Here is a 26,720-nt window from a genome sequence, read left to right on the forward strand (position 1 = left end):
TCTTCCTAACTATGAACATGAATGTTTCTCCATCTGTTTGTGTCCTCTCTTATTTCATTGAGCAGTGGTTTGTAGTTCTCCTTGAAGAGGTCCTTTACATCCTTTCTTAGTTTTATTCCTAGGTGTTTCATTTTCTTTGTAGCAATTGTGAATGGGATTCTGCTCATGATTTGGCTGTTAGTCTGTTATTGGTGTATAGGAATGCTTGTGATTTCTGCACATTGATTTTGTATCCTGAGACTTTGCTGAAGCTGCTTATCAGTTTAAGGAGATTTTGGGCTGAGATGTTAGGGTCTTCTAAATATACAATCATGTCATCTGTAAATAGAGATAATTTGACTTCCTCTTTTCCTAATTGAATACCCTTTTTTTTAAAATTTATTTTATTGCCTAACTGCTCTGGCTAGAACTTCCAATACTATACTGAATAGGAGTGGTGAGACAGGGCATCCTTGTCTAGTGCCGGATTTCATAGGGAATGTTTCCAGTTTTTGCCCATTCAGTGTGATATTGGCTGTAGGTTTATTGTAAATAGCTTTTATTGTTTTGAGATATGTTCCTTCAATACCTAGGTTATTGAGAGTTTTTAGTATAAAGGGCTGCTCAATTTCGTCAAAGGCCTTCTCTCCATCTATTGAGATAATCATGTGGTTTTTGTCTTTGGTTCTTTTTATGTGATAGATTACGTTTATAGATTTGTGTATGTTGAACCAGCCTTGCATCCCCAGAATGAAGCCTACTTGATTGTGATGGATAAGCTTTTTGATCTGCTGTTGCAATTGGTTTGCCAGTATTTTATTGAAGATTTTTGCATCTGTGTTCATCATGGATACTGGCCTGAAGTTTTCTTCTTTTGTTGAGTCTCTGCCGGGTTTTGGTATCAGGATGATGTTGGTCTCATAAAATGATTTGGGAAGGATTTCCTCCTTTTGTATTGTTTGAAATTGTTTCAGAAGGAGTGGTACCAGCTCCTCTTTGTATGTCTGGTAGAATTCAGCTGTGAACCCATCTGGATCTGGACTTTTTTTGGTTGGTAGGCTATTAATTGCTGCCTCAACTTCAGCCCTTGTTATTGGTCTATTCAAGGTTTCAACTTCTTCCTGGTTTAGGCTTGTGAGGGTGCAAGTGTCCAGGAATTTATCCATTTCTTCCAGGTTTACTGGTTTATGTGCATAGAGTTGTCTGTAGTAATCTCTGATTGTAGTTTGTATTTCTGTGGAATCAGTGGTGATACCCCCTTTATTGTTTTTATTGCATTGATTCAATTATTCTCCCTTTTCTTTTTTATTAATCTGGCTAGCAGTCTATTTTGTTGATCTTTTCAAAAAACCAGCTCCTGGATTTGTTGATTTTTTGAAGGATTTTTTTTGTGTCTCTATCTCCTTCAGTTCTCCTCTGATGTTAGTTATTTCTTGTCTTCTGCTAGGTTTTGAGTTTTTTTTTTTTTTTTTTTTTTTTTTTTTGATCTTGCTCCTCTAGCTCTATCAATTTTGATGATAGGGTGTCGATTTTAGATTATTCCTCGCTTCTCGTGTGGGCATTTATTGCTATAAATTTCTGTCTAGACACTGCATTAAACATGTCCCAGAGATTCTGATACATTGTGTCTTCGTTCTCACTGGTTTCAAAGAACATCTTTAATTCTGCCTTCATTTCATTGTTTATCCAGTTGACATTCAGGAGCCAGTTGTTCAACTTCCATGATGCTGTGTGGTTCTGAGTTAGTTTCTTAATTCTGAGTTCTAATTTGATTGCCCTGTGGTCTGAGAGACTGTTTGTTATGATTTATGTTCTTTTACATTTCACAATTATGTGGTCAATTTTAGAGCAGGTGCAATGCAATGTGAGAAGAATGTATATTCTGTGGATTTGGGTGAAGATTTCTGTAGATGTCTATTGGGTCCACTTGGTCCAGATCTGAGTTCAAGTCCTGGATATCCTTGTTAATTCTGTCTCATTGATCTGTCTAAGATTGACAGTAGAGTGTTAAAGTCTCCAACTATTATTGTGTGAGAGTCTAAGTCTCTTTGTAGGTTGTTAAGAACTTGCTTTATGTACCTGTGTGCTCCTGTATTAGGTGCATATATATTTAGGATGGTTAGCTCTTTTTAATGCATTGATCCTTTTACCATTATATAATGCCCTTCTTTGTCTCTTTTGATCTTTGCTGGTTTAAAGTCCATTTTATCAGAGACTAGGATCGCAACTCCTGCTTTTTTTTTTCCTCTGCATTTGCTTGATAAATATTCTTCCATCCCTTTATTTTGAACCTATGTGTTTCCTTACATATGAGATGGGTTTTCTCAATACAGCGCACCAACGGGTCTTGACTTTTTATCCAATTTGCCAGTCTGTGTCTTTTGAATGGGGCATTTAGCCCATTTACATTTAAGGTTAATGTTGTTTTGTGTGAATTTGATCCTGCCATTTTGATGCTAGCTGGATGTTTTGCCCATTAGTTGATGCATTTTTTTCATTGTGTTGATGGTCTTTACCATTTGGTATGTTTTTGGAATGGTTGCTGCTGGCTGTTCCTTTCCTCGTTTAGTGCTTCTTTCAGGAGCTCTCTAAGGCAGGCCTGGTGGTGATGACATCTCTCAGCAATTGCTTGTCCATAAAGGATTTTCTTTCTCCTTCACTTATGAAGCTTAGTTTGGCTGGATATGAAATTCTAGGTTGAAAGTTCTTCTCTTTAAGGATGTTGAACACTGGCCCCCACTCTCTTCTGGCTTGTAGGGTTTCTGCAGAGAGATCCACTATGAGTCTGATGGGCTTCCCTTTGTAGGTAACCCGACCTTTCTCTCTGGCTGCTCTTAGCATTTTTTCCTTCATTTCAACCCTGGTGAATCTGACGATTATGTGCTTTGGGGTTGCTCTTCTTGAGGAATATCTCTGTGGTGTTCTCTGTATTTCCTGGACTTGGATGGTGGCCTGGCTTGCTAGGTTGGGGAAGTTCTCCTCAACAATATCCTGAATAGTGTTTTCCAGCTTGGATTCATTCTCTCCATCACATTCAGGTATACCTTTCAAATGTAAATTAGGTCTTTTCACATAATCCCATATTTCTTGGAGGCTTTGTTCATTTCTTTCCACTCTTTTTTTCTCTATTCTTACCTTCTCATTTTATTTCATTGAGTTGATCCTTGATCTCTGATATCCTTTCTTCTGCTTGGTCTATTCGGCTATTGAAATTGTGTATGCTTTGCAATGTTCTTGTGCTGTGATTTTCAGCTCCATCAAGTCATTTATATTCTTCTCTAAGCTGTTTATTCTAGTTAGCATCTCATCTAATCTTTTTTCTAGGTTCTTAGTTTCTTTGCATTGTGTTAGCTCATCTTTTAGCTCTGAGTAGTTGGTTATTACCCACCTTTTGAAGCCTGTTTCTGTCAATTCATCAGATTCATTCTCCATCCCTCTTTGATCTGTAGCTGGTGAGGAGTTGTGATCCTTTGGCAGTGGAGAGGCGTTCTGGTTTTTGGTGTTTTCATCCTTTTTGCACTGGTTTCTTCCCATCTTAGTGACTTTATCTACCTGTGGTCTTTGTAGTTGGTGACTTTTGGATGGAGTCTCTGAGTGGACATCCTTTTTGCTGATGATGAAGTTATTTCTTTCTGTTTCTTAGTTTTCCTTTCAACAGTCAGGCCCCTCTGCTGCAGGACTGCTGGAGGTCTGCTCCAGAGCCTGCTTGCCTGGGGATCACCTGCGGGGACTGCAGAACAGTAAGAGTTGCTGCTGGTTTCTTCTTCTGTTATCTTCATCCCAGAAGGGTACCTGCCAGATGGCAGCCTGAGCTCTCCTTTATGAGATGTCTCTTTGGGAATATGGGATTTGGGGAGCTGCTTGTGGAGACAGTCTGTCCCTTACAGGAGGAGTTCAAGTGCTGTGCTGGGAGCTCCATTGTTCAGTGGAGAGATGCTGTGCAGGTACTTTTAAGTCTGCTGCAGTGGAACTTATAACTGTCTCTTTTCCCAGGTGCTCTGTCCTAGGAAGGTCACCTTTATTCATAAGTTCCTGTTGTGCTGCTGCCTTTTTCATAGATGCCCTGCCCCGCACAGAGTAGTCTAGTCACATTCTGCCAGCAGAGGTGTTGCTGAGCTGCCGCAGGCTCTGCCCAGCTGCTGTGTGAACTGCCTCAGTAGTGGTGGTCACCCTTCCCCCCACTCAGCTGGACCATCCTGGGTCCAGCTGCGCTTGCTGCAAAACTCTCAATCCAGAGTGTTTCAGATTGCTTGTTTTGTGGGGTGGTACCCACTGAGCCAGACTGCCTGGCTCCCTGTCTCTGCCCCCTCTCTTTCAGTTGAATGGGTGGCTCTGTCTCCCAGGTGTTCCAGGCGCCAGTGGAATCGTCCGCCCAGATTTGGATGAGTTTCTGTATGCCAACCCAGCACCGGCTGAAACCGCTGTGCTGAAAACTCATGGTGCTTTTCGGCCGAGACTCTCCTGGTCTGTGGGCAGTGAAAATTTGTTTGGAAATATGGTGGGCACTCACCCTCTGCATTGTTCTTGCTGGGAACTGCACTCCGGAGCTGTTCCTATTCAGCCATCTTGGATCCTCCCTCGGCTTTGATAAATCTTCATCACCATAAACTCCGCCACCCATTTCTGCCCCAAACAGGGAGCTATAAACCCCAAATTCATTTCTCCAATCTCTAAATGCCAAAACACTTTATTCAATTTAGGACATTTTCCACGTTCTGCCTCTATTTCTGTGTGGCCTTTTCATTTTGTTTTATTTTTTCAAGATTTCCTTTGTTATCCCAATGACATGTCTCTGAATATAACAGCCATGTCTTATTCATCTTTGCTTCTCCATAGCACCTACTTGCTTGGCTCAAATGAGTTTTCAACAGTTTTTTTCTATGACAGACAAATCTGGTGAATTTTGGAAAGTCATCTCATATTTTACATGTGTGATTTTACAAGACTTGAAGTGGTCATTGCTGGTTTCTGCATAGCTATAATAATGTTAGCATTACAACCAACTCTCTGATGCAAATACCAGTTACATACTTTAGGAAAAAAATGATGCAAAGTTGTCACATCCCAAACTCTAATTGTATTATTTCATAAGGAGATGAATAAAACTAAATAAAATAATTTTCTTTTTAATTTATCATTGAGAAAATTAATGTAACAAATTTGTATCCTCTCTAAATATCTAAAAGCCACAAATATAGTACTGGGTAGAACAAATATGAAAAGATAGTCTCCATTAAAACAGAGTGCTTAGAAAATTAACAGTTTAAGCAATATCTTACTACAAGTATGTCAATAGACATTAAAAAGAATAAAAATGCAGGGATGACAAGTCTTTAGTGAAAAGAAAAAAAGGAATAAAATACTCATCTATTTTGATCCAATTCTTCCTCTCAGATCAATTAATGTCAAGAAAATAATTCAAGGCCAGGAATGGTGGCTCATGCCTATAATCCCAGAACTTTGGGAGGCCAACGCTGGAGGATCACTTGAGTCCAGGAGTTTGAGACCATCCTGGACAAGATAGTGAGACACCAGTGCTATAAATAAATAAATACATTAAAAAATACATAAAATATTGGTGAGAAGGGGTCAGTTATTTAAGGATTTGGGAGAATATTCAATATCATTGCATGAGAAACCACACAAGGCAATTCTTTACTAATATAGATAGAATTTCAAAATATTTACATAAAAATTAAATTAAAAAGTTATGTGGTTATTAGACTTTCAATGTTTTAGGGTCTACATTATAGCCTAGGCAGCTGCTATGTCAAAGCGGGCTTAAATCTTATAAGAATCTGTAACAGCAAAAATGAAGGTATATTTTGATTCTAGTTTAAAAATAAAAATATAACAGCAAATAGGTAAAATATGAATACATATAAACAAAATCTAATATCTTTTAGTTTTGTGCTGAGGTGACTGTATTCAAGAGGCTTGTTAAAATAAGATTTTTAAAAGTTTTCCAAACTATTTTTGTAATTTAAAATATAACAAACAAACAGGAAATAACATAAGGAAGATCTGTGAATAAGAGCTAAGTCTTGTTTGAAAGAATAATAAAGTTCTCCTTGTGCGATGTTCATTTTTCTTCCTCCTCTGATCTGAATTGAAGCTGCATGGCTCTATTTTCTACCAGCAAAGAGAAGATCAGACATACTCTTGAAAAGTGGAAACAGTTATCCTATGAAGGAAGAAAATAATGATCACATGCATAAAAGCAGACATCTTTCTTCAGGGAGTGTAAAAACAATTCTAAGTTCTGGAGATCCATTAGAGTAATTTTCTGTAACTTTTGAATTTTATTAGAGATTAGAAATTATTCCACTAGCTTAGCAACACTCGAATGCTCTAAACCAGAGGATGTCCATGTTATTCACTTCTGGAAAACAAAAAAGTAAATTCATGTTTTTAAGAAAAAGTAATATTTTCTAAAGAGCCTAGCATCAATGATAATATTGATGAGCATATATAAAAGAGTACTGAGATTAATGCAGTCTGTAATTTTGTGCCAAAATAACTCCACATCCTATGTTGATGGTTTCATTAGAAGGCTGGTGGTATAGGGGCTGAATGTGTCTTGTTTTCAGAGAAGCATTTTATAAAGTCTCCCTGATAGCCACGTATAGAATTATGACATGGGAACTACATGGTAGGACCACTGGGCACAATCAATGATAAAGGAGCTCCATCCAGCCAGGGTTGATTAATGACTTCTTGTCAGCCTGGTGGGAGGTCTGCAGCAGTGTGACATGGGACTACACAGGGCCCTGTCCTGTTTGTCCTTTTTAAAATCAGTTCCTTGGGTTGAAAGTATACTTATCACATTTTCAGCCACCGCTAAGTGGGGGAGAGATTGCTAATAGTATAGACGACAGAACCAAAACACAGCATCAACAGGTAGGAGCAATGGACTAACAGCTAGAAAACAGAATTGAATAGGGAGAAAAGATAGACTTTGAGGGCTAATAGTAAAATCAGTAAGTTTAATATGGGAGACATCAGATTTGGTTAGGAGGCAGGGAAAAGGGGTTTGATTTTTTTTTCGCCTATTTTTAGGCTATGTATGAATCTTTGGAATAATGAAGACATTTAAATAGAAAATCAGTGTTTATGTCATGAGAGCTGCAGTCCAACTTTCCTTTACCTTCCTTTGCATTAGAGTACATCTGGAAGACTGTGTCTATGTGAGAGTCTCACATTTCAAAAAGTTCATAAGAACAGCAGAGAGAAATCAGAGAAAGATAAACAAAACAGTGAAAGAAGAGAAAACCAACATGTCCTACATACTTATTCTGTGTCTGGCACTATCCTGCACTAGGAACTTTATATTTGTTCTCAAAGTCCTACAGCACAGATACTATATTCCTCAATTTGTAGATTCAAAGAGATAAAGACTCAAAATTTAAGGAACTTGCTCAAAGATTAATGGCTAGCAAAGGGCCAAACTGAGGCTTGAGTTGAGGACTGTAAGTTGCCTAAGCCCAGACTCTACTTTCTGTTTTAGAGAAAGCATCCAAATTTATTGTGGACACAAGCATTGCATTCATATCTTCACACATTATCACATTATCCTATGGAAGAGGCGTGTATCTATGTGGCACTCCAGATACAAGAACCAAGGTCTTTGATGCAATTTCATAGGGCAACCAATTTCTGCTTAATATAATAAAGAGGTTTCAATGAGTCAAGTTATTCAACAATGCTAAGATATGTTCATGTACATCTTAAATTTTATTTTACTAGAGCTGTTTAAGCAGAGGTAGAAGATCACCTATCATAGATATGTGGAAAAGATTATTTACTCTCTTATTGACAGAGAGCTTGAACTCAAAGACCTGTACCATCCCTTATAACACAATAATGTTGAGTCTATAAGCCAGGCCCACAAGAAATTCAGCTGTATTCAGAAAGAACCAATTTGCCGACGTCTCTGCTTTAGTACTATTAAGCTTCTGCTGCCCAATCCCACATAACATTCCAGGTTGCTGGAATTTGGTTTGCAGCTTCGTAACTTGCTAACCCTGTGAGTACAGCTCAGTTACCAGAACTCTCCAGTGTGAGTTTTTGTGTGTGCAAAATGGAGATCATAATAATGTCTTCTTCAAATATTGTGCAAACATTGCAAACATTACATGAAACATTCATTAAAAAATACTAAGCATAATCCCAAGACCACAGCAAAGTTACAATAACTGTTAATGATTGATAGCAATAGTGTTAGGACTATAGTTATGATAAAGAGAGTGACCACAGAAGTTTGCCTGGGCTTTACATCTCCATTTTCTTTGTCTTCATGCTCGCTCAGCCCCACCCCCACCCCCAATGCTTCAAGGATTTCAGGCTGTTTAATGAGGTAGTTTGGACCTTGAGTGGACCAGGATATTTGGGGTGCTGCCCTTTCTATGACTCCCCTGCACAACTGACCTTAGAATGAAGACAGCTCTGAAAGAGCACCCATGGTTCTGGGGAAAGAAGGAACACAGGCATGAAAAGCCACTTAGTTTCACTTAGTTCAGCATACAAATCAAGAACCATGAACTCCTTCTTTGTGTCTTTTTGCCATTTTTATTCTTAAATGTCTTGTTAATCTTTCATATCTATACATGAGGCATGTTCCTTTTAACAGTTCATTCAAGAATTTGAAAGTATGTAAAATACAAAATAGGAGTCCTTCATCGCCCCATGTACTCAGTCCCCTCCTCAAGACATACCTTCACAAATCCCCAATATCCTAAAGGAGGGTGTGGTTGATAATTTGATGTATATTCTTGCAGATAGATATTTTTTCTTCTGCCTAACCACAAAGAGTATCCACTTCACTTTTCATTTATATCCTAAACAACCATGTGAAGTGTTATCACTTTCTTCATGATGAATATAAATATCATAAATGTAGAGCGAGTGACATACTACCTCTGCAGGCTGTATGTAGCAGTCAGGGTTGAAACTCTGACCTTACTGTATAAATCAGTGGATTTTTACCTTGACACTTGGGGTTGTGAAAACTAGCCTTCTAAATGACGATGCTAAAAAAAAATCATAAAAAAGAATATATGAAATTAAAATTGAATTCATTAGCATTGGCCATTGAAGCTTCCACATTTAAGAGAAAATTAATCTTATAAAACTGTGTGAAGAAATATATAACCAAAACCTTTACCATCCAAAAGTGTGTCATATTTATTTTCTTTAAAATGGAAGACAAAGCAATAACACTACTAAATTTTTAAGAGGTAATTTCAACATTTTGATATCTTATGTTTGGAATGAAGCATGATTTGATAAATTCTCAACTTCTCGTTAGTTTAGTCTTTTTCTACCACCAACTCGTGGGAGGAGTTCAATACACTGCAATTCAGAGGGAAGAAAATGTTTGTCTTTCTTCAAAATACTTCCTTTTTTAGGAGTTGTTTATTTAATAATCAGAATCAGACATATTTTGCATGCTTGGCAAGTGGCTACCAGTTTTGAATTCATTCTGATTTGATTAATTGGACCACAGAGAAGACACGGGAGTAGAACTGACTAGATGTTTCCATTTTTTTGAAACTGAACATTTGGGTTCTGATGCATTTTTTTGCCTGTATCCATGAGAGCACAGTGTTATATGCTCTTAAATCCACTGTTGAATTTAGAACATTTCATGTTTTACTTTGTGATGTCTTTCCTTCCTGATGAGTAACTTTAATTTTAAATTCAGAGCTCACTGTACATGAAATGTGCAGACCTAGGGTGACGTCTGTGACAGGTCCCCAGTGTGGCTAACAGGCTCTTCCATCTGTCACAAGATGACATGTGGTCAGGTTATACAGACCAGAGTTTCCCAGGCAACCAAGTCTTGCCCTATGGGGATTCCTTGGGAAGTTGATAGAAGATGTTGGAGATGAGAGGTCTGGAGCCACCTCGTCTCCTAGCCATTGTTTGCTTTATTTTGTCTTTTCCCCTGCATTCCCTATGGTGATTCTGACCGGAGTCTCCAATGTGGGGAATATATTCCATTTCTAGTATTCCAGAAGGTTCTTGGGGGCACACAGAATTTTTAAAACTGTAATAGCTTGATACTTTAGACTGTTCATATAGTCATGTTATATCAAATAATTTTAAAGTTTAGAAAGTGAATCATAAATAAGTTAAATAAATATAAGTAGTTCAGGTAGTATGCAGATTTGGCAAAACAAACAAAACTGAGGTTAGCACATAAAGCCATTGGACTCAGTTTCCAAAATTTCTGCCATTCTAGTTTTTTTTTCTTTTTTGCAAAATTCACATTGCTTTTCTTATTTCTTAACAATAGTGATACCTAACACTAAAAGCTTCTTTTTTTTTTTTTTTTTTAAGGTATTCAGGAGCAAGTTGTTCCTTTTCCATGTAGTTGTTAAAAGCTTCTTAAGCTGATAAGCAACTTCAGCAAAGTCTTAGGATACTAAATCAATGTGCAGAAATCACAGGCATTCCTATACACCAACAGCAGGCAAACAGAGAGCCAAATCATGAATGAACTCTCATTCACAATTGCAACAAGGAGAATGAAATACCTAGGAATACAGCTAACAAGGGAAGTGAAGGACCTCTTCAAAAAGAACTATAAACCACTGCTCAGGGAATCAGAGAGGACACAAAGAGATGGAATAACATTCCATACTCATGGATAGGGAGAATCAGTATCATGAAAAGGGCCATACTATACTGCCCAAAGCAGTCAATGCTATTCCTGTTCTCTTTCAAATTCACTAAATGTGTATATATCTAACTATATGATCTTCCATGACTATTTTTTTTAACAAGGAGGAAGAGTTATTATTTGTTGGCTAGAGGAAGAGACTTATAAAACTGCCTCCCAGTTCACATTAAAAGAGCTTAGTCGGGAGTAATATAAGCCTTTTTATTCATCTCAGCTTCGTCATTCACTAGTCTATTGGCCTTAGATAAGTGGCCTTGGATTATCTGATCTTTTTTGTACCTCAGTTCCTTTCTCCGTAAAATGAGGAGAACAACAGTATCTTCCTTGTAGGATTACTGTAAGACTTAGATGGTTAATGCATAAAAAATGTGTAGCGTGGTTCCCAGCACAATGGAAGCACCCAATACATTCTAGCTATTGTTTGTTCTCATTACCATCGTGTTTCTAAGATGCTATTACCTGCACAACACATTCTTTTTCACAGTGGTTAACATGTGAAGAAAAGCATGTTTCAGGATGATGGTGCATCATGTCTCTATACTGAGATTTTGGAGTCGTTATAAATGCTGTCAGATTGCATTATTTGTTAGTATTATCCTTTTGTAATTTGTGAGATTCCAGACAATATCCTTGGTTTCGTGACTTCCTCCAATGTAGAGCCAAGTTGACTGTTGACTAAGGACAACATGGTGTTAATCTTCAAATCATTGTTTAAAATATGACAATTATGGCATGCCACTCCCATGTTCTCAGAGGGTCAAGGAAAGAGAAAGTGAAATTCCTTGAATCAGTCCTAAGAAAATATTTATTTCTATCCAAAGATGCAATAGTACCATCAATTATTCTTTGTTTGCTTTCCAGTAACAACCCTGGTTTTTAAGATTGTTGCATTTCAACCATTAAATAGATAGGCACTCAGTAAAATACAATGACAATAGCTCTCAGGTCACTCTCATTACTCTTTCTTTTTTACTCCAAGCATATGTCTGATGCTAATTAAAATGTTAGTATAAAGAGAAGGCTGGTTAGGCTGATGTACCCAAGAATCTGCAATGAGAGGTCCAGCTTACTTTTGCTGGCTTCACATAAACCAAGATGTATGAGTTTGAGGTTACTTCCAGCCGCCTAGAAACACCTCATTATTTGTCCAGTCTTGTTGGTGTCTCTTACAACTTCTGATTTTTTGTTTTTTGCCTTTTTAATTGCATTGTAAAAGTGCATAGGAGGCCAGGCGCGGTGGCTCAAGCCTGTAATCCCAGAACTTTGGGAGGCCGAGGTGGGTGGATCACGAGGTCAAGAGATCGAGACCATCCTGGTCAACATGGTGAAACCCCGTCTCTACTAAAAATACAAAAAATTATCTGGGCGTGGTGGCACCTGCCTGTAATCCCAGCTACTCGGGAGGCTGAGGCAGGAGAATTGCCTGAACCCAGGAGGTGGAGGTTGCGGTGAGCCGAGATCGCGCCATTGCACTCCAGCCCGGGTAACAAGAGTGAAACTCTGTCTCAAAAAAAAAAAAAAAAAAAAAAAAAAAAAAAAAAAAAAGTGCATAGGAGTTGATAGCTCTGAGAGATGAGGTCTTTCAAAATAATATGGACTTTTAAAAATGGTAAGTGTAGGCAAGTGAGAAAGATGAGTAGAGCAATTGCAAAACCCATCCTGCGATACATAACACACGATGATACAGGGCTGCTTTTGCTTCCCTAAAGAAAGGCAACACAACACAGATTATCCCATCTGTCTTTTAAAAAATCACACCTCAATGTTTCCCATTTCTCCAATGAGATAGAGGCTTAAAATGAATGTCCCAGGTTACCTTGTGAAACGCGTAAGTCAAGCATCCTGCCTCTACTCCACCCCTGACTTCGTTACTATTAATACAAATGGGATTTAAAAAAAAATAGTTCTATGAGAAAGGAGATAGATATCATTTATTCAACCGATGATTTATTCATTCACCACTCTCATAAATAACATTAAGCCCCTGCCCCATCCCATGCACAGAGTAATAATTGATAATGTCACTGAGCATTTGCTATGTGACAAATATGACATCATTTAATCCACACGATACTTGCATAGGATATGAACCACTTTCTCTCCATTTTACAGATGGTGGAAGTGAGGCTTGGAGAATAAGAAACTTGTTCAGATGGCAGGACCAGACCTTGAATCCAATACAGTCTGCTTCACTCCTATTTTTTCATCCCTTTCCCTCCTTCTCTTCCTTCTTCTTCATGTGGTTATAAAAACATTTTACTGAGCTCTTGCTACACATGAGTCCAGGTACTGGAGTCCCTGCAGGCTGATCTTGAGCCCTGTTGTGTTCTCACTCTAGACTCGTTTGTAAGTTTTAACTCTGAGACTTAGCTGTGTGAGTCACGCCGCATTTAATATCTTCAGTCCAAACCTTTTCTCTGAGATCCTATTCTAGGCTTACATCTTTAAATCTCGAGGGCCACTAAAACTGTGTTCTCATCACCCACCCTGTCCCAAACCTGATGCTTTTCAAAGATGTTACCTCATTGAATAGTTTCCCCATTCCTTCAGACATGCAAGCGAGAAACAAGACCCATCCTTGGCACCTTTGGCACTCTCACCTGGAACGGGTGACAGACTCTTCCCAAGATCTCATAATACCTTCCATGTCTTGAATGTCCCCCTCACCTACGCTGTTCTCCCCTATCTCGTCTCTGGCCTGAACAAGTGCAGTGCCCTTCTAAGAGTCCTCTTGTACTCCGTTCTCCACGCATCAACCAGAAGGGGATTTTTCCAAATGCCATTTGTTACCGTTGCCTCTCTTCCATCTTAAAACTTTCCAGTGGTTGCCTGTGGATCTTATAATAAAGATCAACATTTTTAACATGACTCCAAATGTCTTTTTTTTTTTTTTTTGAGACAGAGTTTTGCTCTGTTGCCAGGCTGGAGTGCAGTGGCACCATCTCGGCTCACTGCAATCTCCCACTCCCTGGTTCAAGCGATTCTCTCCTGCCTCAGCCTCCCAAGTAGCTGAGTAGCTGGGACTACAGGCATATACCGCCGTGCCCAGCTGGTTTTTGTATTTCTAGTAGAGACTAGTTTTCACCATATTGGCCAGGATGGTCTCGATCTCTTGAACTTGTGATCTGCCTGCCTCGGCCTCCCAAAGTGCTGGGATTACAGGAGTGAGCCATCGTGCCTGGCCAACTGCAAGTATCTTTTACTCATCCTGTCTCATAATTCTGTGCCCTTTGATTCCTGTACTTTGGCCACCCTGCTCTTGTCAGTTGAGTGAGACGTTTTCACCCAGATGCAGGGTCTTAGCATGTGCTGTTCTCTTTGTTTGAAAAACCCGCCTCCATTCCAGACTTTAGGATTGTAATTTCTATGCTTCTTTTATAGGTCAACTGAAGTATAATTTCCTCACTTAAGCTTTCCTTAACCTCCCATATTAGATCAGGTTTTTTGGTATTGTTATTTAAGAAACTTTATTTTAGGCTGGGCATGGTGGCTTACGCCTGTAATTTCAGCACTTTGGGAGGCTGAGGCAGGAAGATCACTTGAGGTCTGGAGTTCAAGAGCAGCCTGGCTAACATGGTGAAACCTATCTGTACTGAAAACACAAAAATTAGCTGGGCAAGATGGCACACACCTGTAATTCCAGCTACTTGGGAGGCTGAGGCATGAAAAATTGCTTGAGCCTAGGAGACAGAGGTTTCAGTGAGCCGAGATCATGCCACTGCACTCCAGCCTGGATGACAGAGTGAGACTCTGTCTCAAAAAATAAAAAAAAAAAAAGAAAAAGAAAAAGAAAAGAAAAAAAATAAAGAAATTTTATTTTATTCAGATCACTTTAAATAATTAGTGCTTAGGTACTTATTTGCATATTTATTTAATATCAGTCCTCTTGACTAAAAGATAAGCTCATGAGAACAAACACCACTTCTGTTTTTATTTACAATTACATCCCTGTGCCTAACATAGAGCCTAGTACAAAGTAGTAGTTCAGTAAGTATTTGGACAAATACATTGTGATGAGGCATGTGTCTTAGTCTGTTTGTGTAGCTGTAAAGGAGCCTTCTCCTGTTGCTATAAAGGTACACCTATACAGTACCAAGGCCGGGTACTTCATAACAGGCCCCCGAACTCCCGAGCCATGGATCAGTACCTGTGGCCTGTTAGGAACTGGGCCACATCGTAGGTGAGCAGTGGGTGAGTGAAGCTTCAGCTGTATTGACAGTCGTTCTTCATTGCTCCTGTTACCATGAGCTCTGCCTCCTGTCAGATGAACAGCAGCATTAGATTCTGACAGGAGTGTAAACCCTGTTGTGAACTGTGTATGTAAGGGATCTAGGCTGCACGCTCCTTCTGATGATCTGTCACTGTTTCCTGTCTTCCCCAGATGGGACCATCTCGTTGCAGGAAAAGGAGCTCAGGGCTCCCACTAATTCTACATGATGGCTAATTGTGTAATTATTTCATTATATGTTACAGTGTAATAGTAATAGAAATAAAGTGCACAATAAATGCAATGCACTTGAATCATCCCAAAACCTTCAACCCGCCCCTGGTGTGCAGAAAAATTGTCTTTCATGAAACTGGTCCCTGGTGCCAAAAAGGTTGGAGACTGCTGCTTTATAAAGAAAAGAAGTTCATTTGGCTCATGATTCTGCAGGCTGTACAAGCAGCGTAGCACCAGCATCCACTTCTGGTGAGGGCTTCAGGCTGCTTCCACTCACGGTGGAAGGGAAAGGGGGACTGGTATGTACAGAGATCTTATAAAGAGAGAGGAGACACAGATGAGCGAGGGAATAGCCTTTTTAATCATCAGCTCTTGCAGGAACTAAGAGAGTTAGAATTCACTCATTACCATAAGGAGGACATTCACGAGGGATCCGCCCCCATGACAACACACCTCCCAATAGGCCCTATCTCCAACACTGGGGATCGGTTTTCAACATGATGTCTGGGGACAAACATCCAAACTATAGCAGCATAACAGGATTATTATATAACTAAGCGAACTTTTGTGTTTTACTTATTTGTGAACAACAAGAAACACCACCTTTGTCTCTAGAGCAGGAATTCTCAAACTTCAGTGGTGATCAGAAACCCCTGCTGAACTTGTTAAAACGGAGAGCTGTGTCCTACCCCCAGAGCTCCTGATTCAGTAGGTGTGGAGTGGATGTGTCAAAACTCTGCATATTTAACAAGTTTCCTGGTGATGCTGATGCTGCTGGTCTGGGAAGCACACTTTGAGAATGACTGTACTGGTCCATACGCATTTTTGAAAGTCGGTTCCTACATCTCTGTGTTCCAACTTTTTTGAGAAATCATCCCTTCCTCCTCACTATACTAGGCACAGCCTTGGATGCTCCAGGAAATTGACAGGTTTTCCCTTTCCTTAGTAGTTTCTAGACCTAGGAGAAGCTTTAGTATTTCAACAGCTGTGCCTGGCATTGCTCAGAAATCCAATTTCCAATAGCAATTTGCTTAACAGTAACTCTCCTGATTTTCAACAGGGACAAGTGCCTGCAACTGAAAATAAAATGGAGAGGGAGAATGAGGAGGCTTAGGTTTCAAACATCTTTCGCTGAGAAATTAATTTTGAAGAGAGGCAGAACAATAAAACATGAACGGAGTCCAGACACCATCATTCAGGGCAAGCTTTACCCTCTTAAACTGGCACGGGGCCAGCGTGGAGCCAGGTGCCTCTCTTGGATCTGAGTCAAGTGCCCTGCAGCCACCTATGAAGCACTCAGGTAGGATCCTGAAAGTCCCTCACCTCCAGCTGCCTGCTCCATCACTGTTTCAGGTCCCGTCAGAGGACTTCCAGCTGGCTGGCCAGGGTCCAGCGGCTCAGGCTGGCTCCTCCCATCACCTGCGCTGCTGTAAGGAGGACAGGCAGGACCATCAGGACAAGGGAAGACCCTGGGACTGCCTTGTTTGCTTGGGACTCACCTCACAGAGGTATTGTTTACACATGATTACAGTGTTTATAGCTTATTATCTCAGGACGAGTGGCTGCAGAAAGAAACAGGAGAGCCAGACAATCAACACTGAGATCCAGATTTTAATATCAAACAAAACAAAATCATAGGACATTTTGGCAGGGGAAGGTGGTGTGGAATGGAAGATCAACTGTACAGAGAGGGGCGTTTATAACATGTCCCAAAAGCTGATGAGCTCACTGGTTTTAAGCTAATTCCACAAAGTTGGGCTCCAGTGTAACTCAGAGGGCAGGCAGCTGATGTGCTGTTTGCCCAAAGGGCATGTGTTTGACTCCATGCCTGGCTAGTTGAATTGAAGGCAGAGGATTTGCGCTTGTTTTATGCAACATTTAAAAGTGCCTGGTGTGGTGGCCATGAAGATGTGTCTCGTAAGCATTCAACTACATGGTAGGTAATTGACCAAGGGCCCAGGACTTACTTCTAGTGGGTGGTCCCTACAAAGTGAGTATGTGTAGCAGAGTTACTAAGGCAAATCCCTTCCTTCCCTTCCCCCCTCCCTCTCTCCATTCCTCCCTTCCTTCCTTCCTTCTTTCCTTTTCTTTTCTCCTTCCTCCCTCCCTCCCTTCCTCCCTCCCTCTCTCTCTCTCCCTCTTCTTTCCTTCCTTCCTTCTTTCCTTTCTTTCTCTTTCTCTCTCTTTCTTTTTTCTTTTCTTTTCCTCTTCTCTTCTCTTCTTTGCTTTCTTGTGAAATGGAGTCTTGCTCTGTTGCCCAGGCTGGAGTACCATGTCCCAATCTCGGTTCACTGCAACCTCTGCCTCCTGCATTAAAGCGATTCTCCTGCCCCAGCCACCTGAGTACTTGGTATTACAAGTGGCTGCCACCACGCTCAGCTAATTTTTTGTATTTTTAGTAAAGACTGGCTTTCACCTTATGGGCCACACTGGTCTCAAACTCCTGATCTCAAGTGATCTGCCCGCTTCTGCCTTTCAAAGTGCTGGGATTACAGGCATGAGCCACCACACCCAGCCAGGCAGACCCATTTCTAGGAGACATGGGACTCCTCTAATGGCTGGCTGTGGCTTCAGCTCTCTTCTGTGGCTTCTAGAACCTTCTACTGCTCTGTTGTCTGTTGTCTGAATAGATTCTTGCAAGAACTCTACTTCTAAGTTGAGTTAGAAGTCTTAGTGTAAGTTGAGTCTAAGTCTATGGCTCAGTGTACCCATTTTTTCCCTCTCTCCTTCACTTGGGGTCATGCCCACCCACAATATGATCTGATGAGTTTTCCAGTCTTTCCAGCTCCTTCCCCGCTTCTTCTTGTAGACAGTTCAGCTAAGATCCTTGCATGTTTAATCCTGGTAATATGAGAGGCACAGAACATTCTTTACTTGTGTGAAGATATAAGAACATTTACTGAAAAGAGGTGGATAGAGATTCTAAGAAATTCTTTTGTCACATGGTCCAGGGTCTCATCAACATCACCTACCAGGATTCTTGCTCTGTTTTCTTCCATTCATCAAGTTTGCCAATGTACACATGCTCACTCTCTTGCAGAGGGTCTTCAAGAAAGTTTTCATAGAGAAATACCTAATATAGATGTTGAGCTGATGGATTCAACATTCTGTACATGCGCCCCAGAAGTTAAAGCATAATACATAAATGTTTTTAAAAAGAAAGTTTAATGATACCTGAAGAATAATTTGGCCTCTAGATTCCCTGCAATCATGGCTGCTTTTTAAACTTCCTTCTCACTCACCTGAAGTGACAATCGAGCATCTCTAAATCTACTACATTGTTGGGTCATTAATACACCAAACAAGATAGCATAAATAATCTTTTTAACAGCCCTCGGACTTAGATACTGTGATTCCCAATTGCTTTTAAGCTGGCAGGCAATTGTGTATAATGGTTATAAATCAGGAAACATAAATCAAATGTTACGTTGCCTTGGGAAAGTTATCCAACCATTCTGAGCTTATTCTCTATCATTTGTTTAAAAAGGAAGAGTGAAGGGGAAAGCAGAAAGTAACACTATAGAGCAGGTGTCCCCAAACTTTTTACACAGGGAGCCAGTTCACTGTCCCTCAGACCGTTGGAGGGCCGCCACATACTGTGCTCCTCTCACTGACCACCAAATGAAAGAGGTGCCCCTTCCTGAAGTGTGGTGGGGGGCCAGATAAATGGCCTCAGGGGGCTGCATGCGGCCCGCGGGCTGTAGTTTGGGGATGCCTGCTATAGGGTGATTGTGAAGATTATATAAATTAATATTGTATATGCAGAGTTAATGTAGGAGGCTAGATCCTTTAGTGGTTACCAGGCATTTACTATTATCACAAAAATTAAAATTACAGTAAGAAAACATGAGTGGGCATGGCGGTTCATGCCTGTAATCCCAGCACTCTGGGAGGCCAAGGCAGGCTGAGCACTCAGGAGTTCGAGACCAGCATGGCCAACATGGTGAAACCCTGTCTCTACCAAAAATACAAAGATTAGCTGGGTGATAGGATACATGCCTGTAATCCCAGCTATTTGGGTGGCTGAGGCACAAGAATTGCTTGGACTTGGGAGGTGGAGGTTGCAGTGAACTGGTATCACACCACTGCATTTCTGGACAACAGAGCAGGAGTTGAACATGCTCAAATGTCTTGGGGCAGGAGGAAACAGGCACAAGGTATTTCCATCCATTAGAAGAAAATGTGACGCATAGATAGTACTTAATAAATACTTGCTAAATGAATAATCTTAAATATTAAGGTTTCTCAGTCTTGGCATTATTGACCCTTTGGACCAAATAACTTTTTCTTGTGGGGGGTTTTGTCCTGAGAAGTGCAGAAAGTTGAGCAGTGTCCTTGACCTCTGCCCATGATATCCCAGTAACAACCTCCAGCCTAGCTGTGATAATCAATGTCTCCAGACATTTCCATATGTTCCCTGGTTGGAGAATGCCCCCAATAAAGAACCACTGTTAAAGATAGTGTGTACATAGCCCCTGGATCTCAGAGTCTCAAAGTCCAATAGAGAAGCCATTCTGCTTTATTTTAATTTTTGGTTTAATTTTCCATGTCCTGCGACAGAGTTCAAATAGCTTTATGGATGTTCAAAGAGCATATGGAAGGGATATAAATCCATACTGGAGAAGTTAGGGATGGTTTGGAAGGCTTCCCACGAAGAAATCTGAGCTCAGGCTGATGCCAAATTGAGTGCTCCTCCAATTATGACCTATAAAATTGACCTTTCATTGGTTATATTTATAAATAGACCCACTGGGTCGATCTGAACCTGTGATGAGAAGACTGGGCTTGGTTTCACTCCAGCTCCACGGTGGAGAGAATGCATTCCAGCTTTCACATTTTAGAAATTGACAACAGCAGCAATTTTTTGTGTTAAGCTGAAGCTGATGATTAACATTTCTGCCTTCTGAGGGAAATGATGCCCTTCATAGCCATGAAGTAATTCATCTTTTCTCAGCCGCTGTTCACTTGGGGGAACTGGGCAAGCAGAATTGGGGGGCTGAGACGCCCTCTGTCATTATTCTGTTCTACTGAGGAATGAGGCAGGGAATAAACAATCTTTTATTTCTTCAGAGCACTTTAATGAGTTATTCGATATGCTCAGATAGGTCTGGAACTGAATGGGGTAGAGGCTAAATTGTTTTGTACATAAAATAGGGGAAAGGGAGAGGAAGGGGAGTCTCCAGGGAGTACAGGGACTCAAGAAAGATGGTGGGTGGCCTGCCAGTTGACTTGTAAGAAATGGGATATCTGATACTCACTTCAAGTTGGTCTCCACCTGTGTGATGTGTTCATACCCACTGGTCCAATGCCTCAGGCTACCTAATAAAGAACAAGGAGATGAACCTAGAATGTGTTTCTAGAATACAACAGATTCAGACCCAGTTTCATATTCTACCACTGCCTCTTATCCAAATTATGTCAGCTGGTAATTACTAACTTTGCACATTAGACAGTCTTGCTTTCATTTTCCTCATTAGAGAACTACTTTGATATTTATTTTCCTTAAATGCTAAAAGTGTTTGGCCCCATTCCAGGGAAGCAATCAATTAATAAGAGTATGTTTAATCATCGTTACCACTACTCTTCGTTTCTAAACCAAACTAGGGTTTCTCTCTCCTACAATGGAATCTTCTGAGACAGAGTCATGCCTTGTCTTTCTTCTGTTTTCAGGTTTCTACATTATCAATGAAACCTAAGGTACTCTTCATATGGAAAGCTGAATTCTAAACTGTAGTACTTGTGGTAAGAGATGGCCTTCCAAATCTAACATTTAGCAGATGCAATCACCAGGTCTGTGAGTGATAGCATGCATAAAATTTTAATTAGAATAAAAAGCATGTAGGCAACAGGTATTTATTGGGCACCTAACATTTGCAAGGCATAAAGCAGATAATACGTGGACTCCAAAACCATGCTCTTTTGACTACACTGCTTGGTGTCTACGGATGGATGAGGAATAAAGATGAAGGAATAATCTGACAGATGTAGGTCATCATCCTGGCCCTGCCTCCTAGCTCTGTCACCCCAGCCAGTGATCTCACCTATCAATGAGACTCAGTTTACTTATCTATTGAAGGGGATGAGTAATAACTCCCTCATGGTGTTGGTGGAGGATTGAAGGAGGTACCCTGTGGAACATGAGTCCGCATTTCCCTTCTTCCCTTACTCAGTATATGGTTCAGATGTTGCTACTGCTGTTATGTATCATAGCTTAGCAGCCCCATGACAAAGGGACATCCACATTTTTGCTAAGCACATTACGTTACACTCCTTTAATGGATTATGTCCCGGCCATTAACAATAATGGTTCATGGAATCTTAATATCCGCAACATACTCCGTATATAGTACTAGGCAAGGTAGAACACAAAAGTATATACAATGCATTTTCAATGATGTAAAACAGTGCTTACAGAAGGTCAATATACCACATCATGTTCACTCTGGTTATTTTTGAGGGATTGATGAATGGATGCTAAGTTCCTTTTTTTTTTTTTTAAGAGACAGGGTCTCACTATGTTGCCCAGGCTGGTCTCAAACTCTTGGACTCAGGGGATTCTCCTGCCTTGGTCTCCCACAGTGGTAGGATTATGCGCATGAGCCACAGCACCTGAGCCATTCTTATTATCTCATTATGCTTTTCTGTGTTTTTCAAGGTTCAAGAAGAGCTTGTATTGATTTTGTCATAAAAAGTAAATATTTATTACAATTTTAAGTGGAAAAATATCTGAAAACCTTCCATATTAAGCCTACTGGTCAGTTCTATAGTGTATGTGACAATTTATTTGTTTTTTATGGGAAGAGTCGGCGAAAGTTGCTTTTGTTTTCTATTTATTCTGTTTCTGTCTTTATGTGCTTTTAAACAAAATAAACATTTCATAATTAAAGCAGTGTGCTCAAAGCTGTGTGTCTGTGAGAGATCTTTCATTTACTATACAGTTAACTCACAAGGCAAAGCAATATTTAGGCAATTCTGAAGCGTTTCTTTCTTTTTTTTTTAGAGAGGATAAGGAGGAGGGAGGCATTTCAATTGTAATGATTTTCCTCTGTGTCATTTAGCAATTTTCCAGGGCCATTTCATTACAGCTGTGCTGGGCCATTTGAGGTACCTGCTCTCTAATCAGCCCTGGCTAACTTCCAGTCAGCCTGGGCGGAAACTCACTAGGCACAGGGTTTAATTGGGGCCACCCACAATGGAAGCGCTTCTCCCCTTTGTCCGGAGAGATGGAAGCTCTTAATATAGTGCACATAAAAACATCCAGCACTGCAGAGCAGGCACAAGCAGGCTCTGGTGTCCCAAGACTGCTGTTATGTCCTAGTTCAATGTTAGTTTTTCAGACTTTTCCAAAGGACCTCTCTCCTCTCAGGGACAATGTAAAATGTGAGACACTCCATCCAATCACAGGAGACGATAGGACTCTGCAGAAAGAGAGCAATATAAAGTATTAGGTTACTCTCTGGACACAACCCTTATGTTTGCAACCTCTCTAAATAGATCCCAGACTGCTTTAAAAATAAAAAACACACCCCTCCCCACCCCATCTCTCCTACTATTCTCCCTCTGGCACTTTGGATTCCTTACATTAATTCCTTGTAAAAGCCAGTTGAGTTCTAATAATTGGTTTTAAATGATCTGCCTCTTGATATTGTGCTTTGCTGTCTTGTGGAAACGTCAGTCTCACGCATGGTGGGGGCCAAGTCACTACGAAGCTCTTGGAAACAAATTGCCTGCGTAACAGGGTGCAGCCTCACACAACACTGTCAGCAGGACGGTGACTGTGTAACGGGTAGACAGGGTGTCCGGAGGGCAGATCATGGTGGGTGTTTCGGGTGATGCAGGAAGGCAAGGGAGCTGCAACGTCTTTGTGTGCTTTTCATGGGAAATGTTTAATGTGGATGTGAATGCAGCATCTGTAAGCCTCCTACTAGCTGTGTTTCATGAAATCCCATAGCCAGCATCCTAGGAGTAAAGAGTGTCCTTGGTCTGCTCCACCTTTATCATATCAGGTGGAGGGATAAGGGAGACAAGTGAGTGGTAACAGCACTACTACTTAACAAACGCTTAAGGTGGCATGTAAGCTGACGATCACGATCCCCACATCCATGTGAGACAGTACCATTGTTTTCACCATCATGTAGACAGGGAAACTGAAGGTTACTGAGGGCAGAGGACTCTCAAAGTGCACCCCGTTAGTGTCAAGGTTCTGTGTGACTCTACAACAGCATTTCTTGGACATTAATGTGCACACGCTCAACTGGGGGTCTGGCTTTAATGCAGGATGCAGGAGGTCACCTGAGACTTTGCATCTAATGTGCTTTCACGTGATGCTAATGTTGCTGGTCTGGGGACTACACAGTGATCACAGAGAGGCTGGATGATGGTTGGTTCTCAAGTGGTTGACTCTTATATTCACCTGGAGCCAGAGGGCTTTAAAAGGAATTTCAGTGTGTGCATCCAGACCCATTAACTCAGTATCTCCTGGGGCAGGACTTGGCCAATGAGCACCAACCTTGAGAATATCTGCTGAGGTGGGGAAACTGTACGGCTAAATAGGTCAGGGTAAGTTTCAAGACATTTAGACTTATTTCAACAACAACTGTAATGTACAGTTTAGTTTCAAAGAGAAGGGGAAAAAGAAGCTACTGTGTGTTGCAGAGTGAGAGAGAGAATAAAAATGAGGAAAAACTGAGCAATGAGGGAAAGAATAAAAACAAAGAAAACCTCTGGACATAGTTGACAGCCAAGTGTGGAGGTTGTCCCTTACGGGGTGCAGGAGTCGTAGTAAGTTTCCATAGTTGGGGCTGGCTTAGGGGGTGGTTCCAAGTGCCTGTTTCAACAGCCTGGATTGTTTTCGTTGTGAGTGAAGAGGTTTCAGTGTAACATATTATCAAGCGTGTACATGCTGGCCCTGTTCTTAGTATTAGAAACAAAGATGACAATGACATCCTCCCTGCTCTAAACAGCTGACGCAGCAGCATTGGTTGGGTTGGGGGTCATGGCCTCGATTGTACTGTCTCACTTTTATGACAGAGACCATGGGGGAGTGGTGGTTTATTATGGGTACACTTGGAGGTGTGCTTAATCCAACCTAGCTCAGCCAGGGCAGTCGGGGAAGTCTGCCTGGATAATACACTTTCTCTTTTGAGTCTTTAAGGGTGGCAGATACTAATGGCCTGAAATAAGGCAATTGCAACGAGTATGGAGAGGAACAGAGTCATTGAGAAAGCAAGATTGGATGATCCCTTGCACCTCCCATATCCAAGGATGACTTCCAAATGTCCAGGTTTGGGATTCAGGGCATATGAAGCATAGCCAAGGATCTATGCTTGGTGCCTTGTTGAGTTTAAGGTGTCTTCACTGCATTTAGTTAAAAATGCCCTGTAAGTTGTTGGAAATAAAATTGGGACAGGAATTCGGCTGGAATAATAGATCTGGGACTCATCAGCAGATCAGACAGGCCCTGATTGCTCAGGAATAGAGATTATCTCATGAGAAGAAATGAAGGACAAGGACCAAAGTCTGAAGCCCAATATATAAGAAACAAAAAGGGGAAGTATATCTGTCTATAGATATATATTGATTAGTAAAAATTAAACAAAAAGAGGGGAAAATTCATAAAAACAGGACAAAGTAATGTCCTGGAAGCTGTGAAGGTAAGAGGGTTTCAAAAAAGAGGTAGTGGTCGTTAGTTTCAAATGCTACAACTATTCAAAGATCAGCATGGGTTCTCTTTCTCTAGCATTTTTAATGGTTCTTTCTGATGAAAGGAGAAAGGTCTACATCTTTTTATTTCTGTTTATTTATTCCTAAACTTAATTGCACGTCTATTTAGAGAACAGGTGACTAGGGACAGAAGCCACATTGCAGGTCATTGAGATGTGAAGGTTAATTGACTAAGGATATCATGTACTCATCTTCACCCTCACAGCCAAGCCTTTTGAAAGAGCACCCAGAGACAGTGTGAGTACACAGAAAGGATGCTCAGTAAATGGAAGAAAATAGCAGAATTAGTAACGTAGAAATTGTAATGCAGTTCATAGAAGTAGGTGGAATGAGAGAGATGGAAGCTCTTAACGTAGTGCACATTAAAACATCCAACACTGCAGAGCAGGCACAGCTCCTGTTTAGTTCCACAATCCAACATAAGAAAAGGCATGGTTGGGCACAGTGGCTCATGCCTGTAATCCTAGCACTTTGGGAGGCCGAGATAGGCAGATTGCATAAGCTCAGGAGTTCCAGACCAGCCTGGGCAGTATGGTGAAACCCCATGTCTACTAAAATACAAAGAAATCAGCTGGGCCTGGTGGTGGGCACCTGTAATCCCAGCTACTCAGGAGGCTGAGGCATGAGAATTGCTTGAACCTGGGAGGCAGAGGTTGCAGTGAGCCAAAATGGTGCTATTGCACTCCAGACTGGGTGACAAAGTGAAACTGTCTCAAAAAAAAAAAAAAAAAAAAAAAGCGAGGGTCTAAGAGGAGATTGCAACCCACCCTGGGCATGATGAATGACTGTGCTCTGCCTTGGGGTGAGTTAAAATGAAATCCAGTAGGTCTCAGGCTTCTGCATTCTGTCCCCACAAGATTTTATTAGCCAGAGGGCTACTCTTCTCCTAATTTTCATAGCTTCCAACTTTTGGTCACTTTTTTTGTGCCTATGCAAAAGGGAACACCATTTTGTAATGCTCACCCAGTCACTGTTTCTGGGAATTGCAATTCTGAAATCGGATGGGAAATATCAAGGGTTAGACTGAAGCATTCATCTCTACAAAAGAGTTCACAGCCTTAGGAAGGGATTGGCTACAGGAATAAGAATCAAAGGAAAGTTAAGAAAGAGGAAGAACACTACAATTTATTGAGCACTAGTGGTTGAGGATTTACATTAGACACTTGATGTGTGTTACCTCATTCAATCCTCATGAAAATAAGATGTGAGGTAGGGATTGCTCCTCTGTGTTAGAGATTGGCATGCTTGGACGTAGTGTTTAACATCACATAGTAAAAGTACTAGAACAACTTTCACTGAAAGTAATAGAAATGCAACACAGACTAATATAAAGGGGGAAATAAGATTGCAGAAAGATTTTTTGGCTTAACTGGTGGTGATTTCAAGGATTAAAGGAGAAGGGACAGAAATATTGGCCTCAGACTGGAACTTGTGTATTTTCCTATTTCTTTTCTACTTTTATTTGTATTTTCTTTTTGCAGCTTAGGAGGACAGCCAACTCCAGTCTTAAATCCTTTTATTTTTTCTGCTATATTTTGCTTCCTCCATCAATAAGAAGTCAAAAGCATCCCAAAAGCTTTAAGTTCTATTGACTAGTAGGTGTTGCTGGCATTCAAGTGCAAGTACTATGGGTCATAATTATTGGTTTTTGATAATATTTAGTTACATCAGAAATCCTGACCAACTTGATTGGAATACTTATAGAGATGTCCAAGAATGTATATTTCTAACCATGTTCTTGATTAGCAGTAACTCCCAATCCTTGCTATTCCAGGACAAAGGCTTAGTGGGGTCAAGAGGGTATTTGAGATGAGATTTGGAGAATCTAAGCTTATTCATGATGGGCTCATGATAGTGGAGAATAAAGTGAAAATACTCCATGTAAACCAAAGT

Source organism: Saimiri boliviensis, chromosome 1, assembly GCF_048565385.1.
Source record: "Saimiri boliviensis isolate mSaiBol1 chromosome 1, mSaiBol1.pri, whole genome shotgun sequence".
In the NCBI taxonomy this organism is placed as follows: Eukaryota; Metazoa; Chordata; class Mammalia; order Primates; family Cebidae; genus Saimiri; species Saimiri boliviensis.